Below are 11674 nucleotides of genomic sequence, written 5' to 3'. Positions count from 1 at the left end.
CATGTGTTTTCCAAGGATCATGTGACAGGACCTTGTTATTAAAACACAGCGTCAAGAAATCTGCTTGCTGTTAAAACACAGTGTCAAGAATCCTCCAGCAATCTGCTTGCTGTTAAAACACAGCGTCAAGAAATTTGCTTGCTGTTAAAACACAACGTCAAGAAATCTGCTTGCTGTTAAAACACATTGTCAAGAAATCTGCTTGCTGTTAAAACACAGTGTCAAGAATCCTCCAGCATTCTGCTTGCTGTTAAAACACAGCGTCAAGAAATCTGCTTGCTGTTAAAACACAGCGTCAAGAAATCTGCTTGCTGTTAAAACACATTGTCAAGAAATCTGCTTGCTGTTAAAACACAATGCCAAGAATCCTCCAGCAATCTGCTTGCTGTTAAAACACAGTGTCAAGAATCCTCCAGCAATCTGTTTGCTATTAAAACACAGCGTCAAGAAATCTGCTTGCTGTTAAAACACAACGTCAAGAAATCTGTTTACTGTTAAAACACATTGTCAAGAAACACAGCGTCTTGTACGATTTAAATTGAAACTGTCAATTTGATTTAAATGGAATATTTAGTTTCCATAATTTTCTGGTTAGTTGGTTATCCTAATAAAATAATCTATAATTAAAATAATATTCAAATTACACAATTGCTCTTTTAGTTAAAATCCTTCAATGTCACATGTCGCGTTCTTATTGCTTCCTAGACTTTCTAGGAAAAACACACTTTCCGCAGGAACGCTACTCTATATATGTATATATATAGGATAGGAGTTGGCCAGAAAGTCCAAATTTCCTAAAAAGTGTAAAAAGTCATAAAACACCATAATGTCAACCATAAAACACACCAAAAACCCACAAATAATATGATGAAGATTACTAAAACATCATGTATGTGGGTTTTGTGTTGTGTTTTAGATGTTAAGGCTCTGATTGTTGAATGACAAATATTATTGTGTTTTATGTTGTTTAGCATTGTGTGTTTTATATTCATAGTTCTATGATGGTGTGTTTGAAGTTTTTATGGACTATTAGAGTTTGAATATGGTGTTTTAGTAATATTCATTCTATTATTTGTGAGTTTTAGGTGTGTTTTATGCCTGAAATTATTGTGTTTTATGACTTTTTACACTTTTTAGGAAAAACACACTTTCCGTAGGATCCCCACTCTATATATATATATAGTGGAGGGTTCAAATGAGAAGAAAAAATTTGTAAGAATAAAAAGAATAAGTTTTAAACCAATAGAAATGCTCCATTTTACTTCATTTAATATGTGTATTTAAGGTTATTAATAAGGGCATATAGGTAAATTTCTAATTGTAATTAATTAGCTAACTAATTAAAATTGTAACTCACTTTTAAATATACTCTCTCTAGATAAAATAATTTAGGGTGAATGCCAATTTTCGACATATGTAGGATTAATTTTAGTATATGTGTAGGATAAATTCTTAAATGTGTATGATAAATTTAGATATGCGTAGGGTAAATTTCGGTAAGTGTAAGATACATGTAGGATAAATTTTGAAATGTGTAGGATAAAATGTTTTTTGCTTTATTAATTAGAGATAACATAATTAATGGAAGGAGTTATAAACTATTTAATCTTTTACCATTATGCCCTTTCTTCTTTTTCTTCTCCTATTAAATTTTTTCTCAAATGAACCTTCCCATATATATATATATATATATATATATATATATATATATAGAGGGAGAGAGAGAGAGAGAGACAGATAAAAAGGAGGGGTGTGTAAATATTAACTCCCTTTATAAACCCACTTCCTTTTATCAACCCATATTTATATACAACTAAACCCTAAAAATCTATTTAATATTCCAGTCACCAAAAACATTCTTCTTCATTTTAAAACATGCAACTCCATCTTTGTTCTCCCCCTCTCTCATTCTTTGTTTCTCTCTCTCTCTAACTGTTATCAGTGGGCTCCTTTTAATTCTTCATTTTCGTCAACAGCAACAACAATTGTCAACACCCCTTTTTTCCATTATTTTTCGTTAGTGCACTCACGAACCACCAATAGCGCCCCTCTAATGATGCTGTGGAAATGGGAGGAGGGGGCGTTATTAGTCACTTTTTGGCTGAGCTGGAAGGGGCACCAGCCCATACCCCAGTCACTTTTTGGCTGAGCTAGAAGGGGCACCAGCCCATACCCCAGCCTTATAAACAAACAGTGTAAGTCCATCTCTAATTTGGAATCTGAAAAAAGTCACTGATGTGTAAAATTTTGTTATATTTAGAAAACACCAAATTGAAAAGGACTCCTAACTTAATTACCCACAATTGGCAAGTATACCAGTTGTTATGCATTTAAGTCGGTAAGACCGGGATCAATCATGGGACACAATGTAGCGACTCTCGATACTAAACCTCTATCGAGTCTAAGTCTAATAATACTTAGTGGATGTTCAGTTTTACTAACTACTAACACTAATTGAAAATGCAAATCACACAAACAAGAAATCAAACAACGATTATCAGCGAAATCAGATAATGAGAAAGAAGCTACCTAGGCAAGAATCATGTTAACTCGCTCACAACTCACGTGATTGGATAATTGAGATTCGGCTACCGGGATCTTAAAATACACTATCTAGACCCAAACTGGAGGTCGAATCACTCTCCAAACATGACACAATCTAGTATCTAGAGAAGTGTGTAAAAACACGGGTCTCGGGTTTAGATCATCTCTCGGTCTCTTTGAAGAAATGCTAAGGTACCCAAACTCTAGATATTCTCTTGGTCTCACCAGAAACAATACATTTGGGATGTGTAAGTAATGAAAGGGGTAGTATTTCTAACAGATTTCTAACACAAGATGTTAACTAAATAGACACGCTAGGGGCGACTCACTCTCGTGTAGACCACAGTCCCAAATATTTATAAACCTAGACACAGCGGCATCTAGTTTCCTCTCGGTCTCAAAGATGGTAGAATGCAAAATTACCGAATAGTTAATTTACTTGTTCCTTGGGTTTACTACATCTACTAACCATAGGATTATATTGAAAACACAAAGTCTACGAAAGCCACCAAACCCTAGATCAAGTAATACCAAACCAACCAATTTGAATCAAGTGGAAAATGCAATAACATCAGATATCAAGCATGCATAAACTTTAAAAACCTGAATAGAACACCTTTTACCAAAGCATTAGCATATCATTAGTTGTCCAAAACCTAAAAACCATTTACAAGTTAACAGTCATCATAAAAGCCTAGGTAGGATGTAAATTTTAGCTATTTATGTTCATAACAGAAGCAAAAGCAAGTTCAAGACAAGAGAACTCAATAAACATGTCCAAGGATTCAAGTTTAAAGTCAAACCGAAAGATTAGAAACAGTAGATAAACCGAAAACAATTGAAAAGTACCAACCCACTTCAACTCTCAGTTTCTCCTTACTAAAATCACCCAAAATCGTCATATGGAAGCTTTTGAATTCGTAACTTGCGAACTAGAGCCGACTAGGGTTGATAAAATGGTTATGTAGGACTTAAACTCTTTTTACTGACATTGTCAGGCATCAGGCGTCACGAAAGAAGACATCAAAGACTTCGCGACAAGCGAGTCCTCACAAATGGACAAAATAATCGCGGTGGTGGGTTGGGTAATTTCTTGGATAAGTGGGGGGATTTTGGTTATTTTGGCTCTTTTTCTCATGTTCTCGTGTCACGAGGGGCCACCTCTCTTCCATGGCGACTGATGTTCCATCAATTATACATGTTTCTAGTACATAATTACTCCTATTTAAGGTCCTTTTAATAACTTTATAGTTGAAAATACTACCTAAATTGTTCTTATTTGGTAATTATAGGTTTTTAAGGGATCTAGAAAAAAAAGAAGCGAAAAAAATGAGCAAAAGCGAAGCAAAAAATCTAATATTCCAAGAAAATCAGCAATGTGCTAGATAAGCACGACCGTGGTAGCCTATGGGCATGACGATGCATATCACCCAACAATACAAGTCAACATGCTAACCCAAGAATGGTCGACAAAAGTTCACAATATATGACCGTGCACACCTTGGCACGCCCGTGCATAAATAAGACAAAAAATGGAAGCTTCAAGACCCGACAAGACTGACACATTTTGAAGCCACGTGTGGACACATGTCCATACACGACCATGCATACCCAAGGCATGATCGTGCCTATAAGGGAATGCAATAGAAAAGACTGGGAAAAGATAAAAAGGACAATAACTGCCGAGAGAAAAGACGAGGCACAGCTGTGCCCAACTATGCATGATCGTGCACCTTTGAACCTAGCCAACCTATAATAGAGGACTTAGCTGCCCATTTCCTCATCCCATTCCACTCATTACTCTCCCACTTTTCACACACCTACTCTCAGGTCTTGAGAGGTCACTAGGTGTTTGGATCACTCCAAGAAAACACTTATAATAGCTTTGTTTGAAAGTGAGAGGGGGGGGGGAGAACTTGTAATCAACAACCTTCACTTAGTTGTTTGATTCTTACACTTGACTCACCATGGTCTTTACCATGAGTATCATTTGTGGAAAAGTATCTATGACCATTCTTGACTAAAATATTTGTATTGTTTGGGTCGTAGATGAACCTCAGTATGAATTAAATGTTTAATTTTGGCAAAGTGGTGTGTTATATCGTTAACAATTCTTTATACCTTTCTTCTTCATTAATGAATTAAATATAAATATTATATAATTAGGAAAACTTAGGTTTTGACATGGGTTACAGACCTAATCGCGTTACGGACGATTTCGACTAAAAATGAATATTATATTTACAACGACTTAGGTTTCGACGCTCGTTACGGACCTAATCGCGTTACAGACGATTTCGACTAAAAATATAAAAAATTATATATTTATGACGACTTACGTTTCGATGCTTGTTACAGACCTACTAGTGTTACGGACGACTTGGACTATATAATATAAATATTATATATCTACGACGTCTTAGGTTTCAACGCTCGTTACGGACCTACGCGCGATACAGACGATTTCCACTAAAAATATAAAAAATTTTATGTTTACGACGACTTAGGTTTCGACGCTCGTTACGAACCTAATCGCGTTACAGGTGATTTCGACTATAATTATAAATATTATATATTTACGACGACTTAGGTTTCGACGCTCGTTATGGACCTAATCGCGTTACGGACGATTTCGACTAAAAATATAATTATTATATATTTACGACGACTTAGGTTTCGACGCTCGTTACGGACCTAGTCGCGTTACGGACGACTTCAACTATATAATATTATATATCTACGGCGTCTTAGGTTTCAACGCTCGTTACGGACCTACGCGCGATACGGACGATTTCGACTAAAAATATTAAAAGTTATATATTTACGACGACATAGGTTTTCGACACTCGTTACAGACGATTTCGACTAACAATATAAATATTATATATTTACGACGATTTAGGTTTCGACGCTCGTTTCGGACCTAATCGCGTCACGGATGATTTCGACTATAATTATAAATATTATGTATTTACGACGACTTAGATTTCGACACTCGTTACGGACCTAATCGCCTTACGGACGATTTCGACTATAAATATAGATATTATATATTTACGACGACCTAGATTTCGATGCTAGTTACGGATCTAATCGTGTTACGGACGATTTCGACTTAAAATATAAATATTATATATTTACGACGACCTATGTTTCGACGCTCGTTATTAACCTAATCGCGTTACGGACGATTTCGACTATATATATATATATATATATATATATATATATATATATATATATATATATATATGGTAAGGTTCATGCGAGAGCCACCTTTATTGCGAGAAACGCGAGAAGCAAAGTAAACACAACCTAAAATAGCTAAAAAAATAAAAAAAAACCCAAAAAACCCAACCCCCCCCCCTCAAAACCTAAAACCCCCACCCCAAAAACCTAAAACCTCCACCCCCACCCCCCAAAAACCTAACCCCCCCTCCCTCAAGCTAAAATGCTAAAAACTAAACCCCCAAAAAAAACCTATAAAAATCAAAAAAAAAATGTAAATATTTTTTAAGTTAAAATCACTACTTTTAGTGGCAAAAAATTTTTTTTTTTAATTTTTTTTATTTTTAATTTTTTTTTTGGCTACTAAAAGTAGCGATTTTTTTATAAAAAATATTAAAAAAACTTTTTTTTGTGTGTTTCTTAGCTATTTTTAGGTATTTTTGATTGTGTTCACATTGGTTCTCGCAATAAAGAGTGGTTCTTAACGGATCTTTGTCCTATATATATATATATATATGTATATGGTAGGGTTCCAGCATGAACAACCTCCCAAGAGTGAAGTGCGTGAACAGATATGGACCCTTGATTTCCTTTTTAGTTGTTAAGGGTAGGATTGTAATTATATAAAAAAATAGATTTAAATCATTATTTTAATAATTGAATTAATTTACATCTTTCCTAATTTAAATTCATTATCCACATTATGTTTATTTATTAATAAGATAATTATCAAAACAAACAACAAATCACCAGATTTCAATTTTAATTTTTATTTCAGATTTTATCACCAGAATTTAAATTTTGATTTTTAAGATCCACGTAAACTTTATATTTCAACGGTATACACACGTGTACTTGGATATAAATAGAACAGTACACATGTGTACTGAGCATCGTACATATGTGTACAATAATTCACAGGTGTACATCAACATTCAATACAAAAAAAAAAAATTCTGAGATATCACAAAAAGAGACGATATACACATGTGTACATCGCATTAAAAAGATGGCAAAATCAGAATACACATGTGTACATCACCTTTAAACAAATAATTATTTTAATAATTGAATTAAGTTACATCTTTCCTAATCCTTGATTTGATTTGTGAGAGATTTATGCAATCAATTTAAGAGGATAATTGATTACTTGATTTGTGAGAGATTTATGCAATCAATTTAAGATTGAAATTACACATATACCCTTTTTGTATTTAATTAAATGGAAAAAATTGACCAAATAATTACCATCATGCCAATCACTTTAATCTCAAGATCATAAAAATCAAGGGCCCAGATCAGTTCACGCAGTTCTCTCTTGGGATTTTGTTCACGTTTGAACCTATATATATATATATATATATAGGTAGAGGATCCTGTAAAAAGTGCTCAAAGTGTGAGAAGTGTATTATAACACTATATATAATACTATATAACACCATATAAACACCGTATAATAATATGTAACACCATATAATACCATATAACACTATGTAACACTATATATCATCATATAACAAATATAACACTATAGTTTGTCTGATAGCATGTCTATGATGGATGTATAGTGTTATATTTGTTATATAATGATATATAGTGTTACATAATGTTATATGGTGTTACATATTGTTATACGGTGTTTATATGGTGTTATATTGTATTATATATAGTGTTATAATACACTTCTCACACTTCAGGCCCTTCTAACACTATCCTTACCATATATATATATATATATATACACGACGTCTTAGGTTTCGACGCTCGTTACGAACCTACGCGCGATACGGACGATTTCGACTAAAAATATAATAAATTATATATTTACGACGACTTACGTTTCGACGCTTGTCACGGACCTACGCGCGATACGGACGATTTCGACTAAAATTAATATATATATATATATATATATATTTACGACGACTTACGTTTTGACGCTCGTTACAGACCTAATCGCGTTACGGGCGATTTCGACTAAAAATATAAATATTATATATTTAGGACGACTTTGGTTTCGATGCTCGTTACGGACCTAATCGCGTTACGGACGATTTCGATTAAAAACATAAATATTATATATTTTCGACGACTTAGGTTTCGACCCTCGTTACGGACCTAATCGCGTTACGGACGAGTTCGACTAAAACTATAAATATTATATATTTACGATGTCTTAGGTTTCGACGCTCGTTACGGATCTACGCGCGTTACGGATGACTTCGACTATATAATGTAAACATTATATATCTACGACTAGTTACGTTTCGACGCTCGTTTTAGACCTACGCGCGTTACGGACGACTTCGACTATATAATAAAAACATTATATATTAATTTCTACTTACAAGTAAAACATTTAAAAAAAATAAGATATAAGACATTTTTTATACTTTATAATATATAAACGAAAAAAACATGAATTTTAAATCCATATTATGCGTATAGGGCGATACGCATCGTATTGATTCAATTGATGAAAAAAACTTGGACTGTTGAAGCAATACGATGCGTATATTTGATGATGAAAAAACCCTTAAACCCCCCCCCCCCCCAAAAAAAAAAAAAAAACCCAGTATTTCAACCACAAAATCACACAAATTCAACGGATAAATGCAAAATTGAAAACGTATAAATGATGAGGGTTCGGAGATGCATACCTTACTAGTCTTTGATCTTTTAAATCTCTACCGTATACGACCGTATGTATGGCACCGTATGTGCATGTATTTTTGTATTTTTGTTTTTGTATCGTATCAAACCCCCTGTTAATCAGGGGGTTATATTGTACAGACTATTAATACGCAACGAATAGGCCTATTTGATACGTATTACTACCCCCTGAATTTTCAAAAATTCAGGGGGTTCTTACGCATCGTAGAGGCCTGTACGATGCGTTTTATATTCCTAAAATTACTGAAATACCCATGTTTTTTTTGAGATATTCAGGGTTTTTTTTTTTTTAGAAATTCAGGGGGTTAATACGCATCGTATAGGCCTATACGATGCGTATTAATCTGCTATACGATACAACATAGGCCTATACGATCGTATATGGCATAATAAGAAAATTTGTTTTTATCGTGATTTCCTCGGTTCGATGCGTATACGTGTCGTTTTTCGACGAACTTTCGCATATTTTGTGATTTTATGACGTATACCTTCAACATACATCGTTCCGGTGACGTTCGGTTGTGTGTGATTATCGTATTCTATGATTAGGTATAGTTTTGTTTGAAATCCACTTGTATTGTATAGTTCCGTGTTATATGTATATGCGTGTTGAAATATCATTAGTTGCATATTTTGACTTATTTTTGCGTATTTTTTCATATTATTGCGTATTTTAGAGTATTTTGACATATTGGAGCATATTCTGACTTATTTTAGCTTATTTTAACGTGTTTTTAGCTTATTTTAACGTATTTCGGCGCATTTTAACGTCTATCGGCATAATTTAACGTATTTCGGTGTATTTTAACGTATTTTGGCGTATTTTAGTGTATTTTATCGTTATTTGACGTATTTTAGCGTATTGCAACGCATTTTAGCGTATTTCATGTATTTTTGCGTATTTTAACGTATTTTTGCGTATTTTAACGTATTTTTGCGTATGTTAGCGTGTTTTAACGGTTTTTAGCGTCTTTTAACGCATTTTAGCATAGTTTTACGTATATTAGCGCATTTTAGCATATTTTGAGGTATTTTTACGGATTTTTGCGTATTTTAGTGTATTTTAACTGTTTTTAGCGTATTCTGATATATTTTAGCGTATTTTGACATATTTTAGCGTACATCATAGTATTTTCGCATATTTTCGCATATTTTAGCGTATTTTAAAGTATTTTGACATATTTTAGCGTATTTTAGCATATTTTTACGTATTGTAGCGTATTTTAGAGTATTTTAGCGTAGTTTAACGTATCTTAGCGTATTTTAGCATATTTTGAGGTATTTTTACGTATATATTTGCATATTTTAGCGTATTTTAACGGTTTTTAGCGTATTCTAACGTATTTTAGCATATTTTGGCATATTTTTGCGTATTTTAGTGTATTTTTGCATATTTTTGCATATTAAGGCACTGAATTACATGTTCTCCGAAATCGATTTGTGTCAAGTGTTGAATGATAATATTAAAAACCGACCATCTTTCACCAAGAAGGATAACGCAAACAAGTTCTCCACTGTTTGTGCAAATTTCGGTTTTAATAAGCTGTGACAGTTGTCAAATTCTTTGCGTGCTTTCATATTGTTTGAACAGTTACACCCCAGCAAGTTACATCCACTAACCGTACTGTCATTACATCCGAGACGATTCAAGTGAGTCCTATGAAGCAAGTGTCTGTCTATTCAATTGAGATGAATCATTGCATTACATCCCCGTTGAAAAACAGAATCACAGTCCTTTTTCTTCAATTTCTAGAACAGCCACCAACAGTCCCAGTTTGTTACCAGTGCGGTTGCCGTGAGACTAAGGAACTTTTAACAAGTTGTGACAGTTGTCAAATACGTTGCGTGCATTTATAATGTTTGAACAGTCACATCCCAGCAATTTAGATCCACTAACCGTACTATTATTACATCCGAGACGATACAAGTGAGTCCTATGAAGCAAGTGTCTGTCTATTCAATTGAGATGAATCATTGCATTACATATTGTTAGGACAGCAACAGACAATGAACGAATTGTTGGACTTCTTGTCCCATCGTAAGAATCAGGGATAACAGACCCTTCCTAATACAAACGGTGTGCTAAGTATTTCATAAAAAAAAACAGAACAAGTTATAAAAATGCTATACCACACTGCTTTCCGGAATAAACGTGCTCGTGTTTGTATCAGACGACTCGCCGAAAATATGGTTGAACCAAGACATGCTTGTTAGCGAATGTGAATATATAACGAAGGCGATATATATCATCGTCTTCTTGATCGTTTAAATAGGGGAAGCAGAATGCAAATTTAGAATTTAATACTGGTCGTATAGGCCTATACGACCCGTATTAGGATTGCATGTGAACCCTAGATGTCAGATTTTACAACCTAATACTAACACGCATCGTATAAGTCTATACGATGCGTATTACTTTGCTTAATGGAGAAATTGTCGGCCTTTGACTGACCTTGAAGTTTGAATCAATCCTAATACGCATCATATAAGCCTATATGACGCGTATTGAAGAAGTCGACTTAATTTTTTAAGGTGCGCCAATAATACGACCTTAACAAATTTCAAAATTAAAAAAAAAAATTCCTCATTTTGAGAGCAACAAATTTCGAGAACAACAACTTTTTTCGAAAAACAAAGTTTTCGAGTTCAATCAGTGTTCCCAAAGCAGTTTTCAAAAATGAGTTTTTGACAAGTTTCGGGTTCATCGCCCATCGGGTTACCGCGTTTTCGTGTTAGCAACACTTTTGGGTTTTCGAATAAATTCTCCGACAACCACCGTTCATCACCACCTCCCACCACCGTATATAACCGCTGATAACGTCACCTTGTTCAAGATAACCATCTCGGTCACCATTGACGAAGGTGTGTTGTTCATCTTATAACAACCATCACCTGTTCACCTCCGACGTAACCAAACTCACTGTAACGCCCGACTCTTTTGTACTTTCCATTTATAGAAAGTTTTGTTCGTATTTCTATTTTTGGAAACCTTGTATTCTTGTAATCGTTCCTTTCGTTGTAATCATTATCAAACCGAGACTTGGATCATTAATGAAGCTTGTATTTTGTTACGTTTATGTTATACGCATTCTATGTATGCTCGTATGTTCGATTTGGTGAATCAATCGATGTTTAATCGTTATTCTTGGAAACTATGTGCGAAACTTGTAATTAATCTAAACTTATGCATTGAACGTGTTTTGAACGAGAACGATACTTGGTTATGAAA

This window comes from Helianthus annuus, chromosome 7, assembly GCF_002127325.2.
Source record: "Helianthus annuus cultivar XRQ/B chromosome 7, HanXRQr2.0-SUNRISE, whole genome shotgun sequence".
In the NCBI taxonomy this organism is placed as follows: domain Eukaryota; kingdom Viridiplantae; phylum Streptophyta; class Magnoliopsida; order Asterales; family Asteraceae; genus Helianthus; species Helianthus annuus.
The sequence above is the reverse complement of the archived record's forward strand: the minus strand, read 5'-3'. Positions refer to the sequence as shown.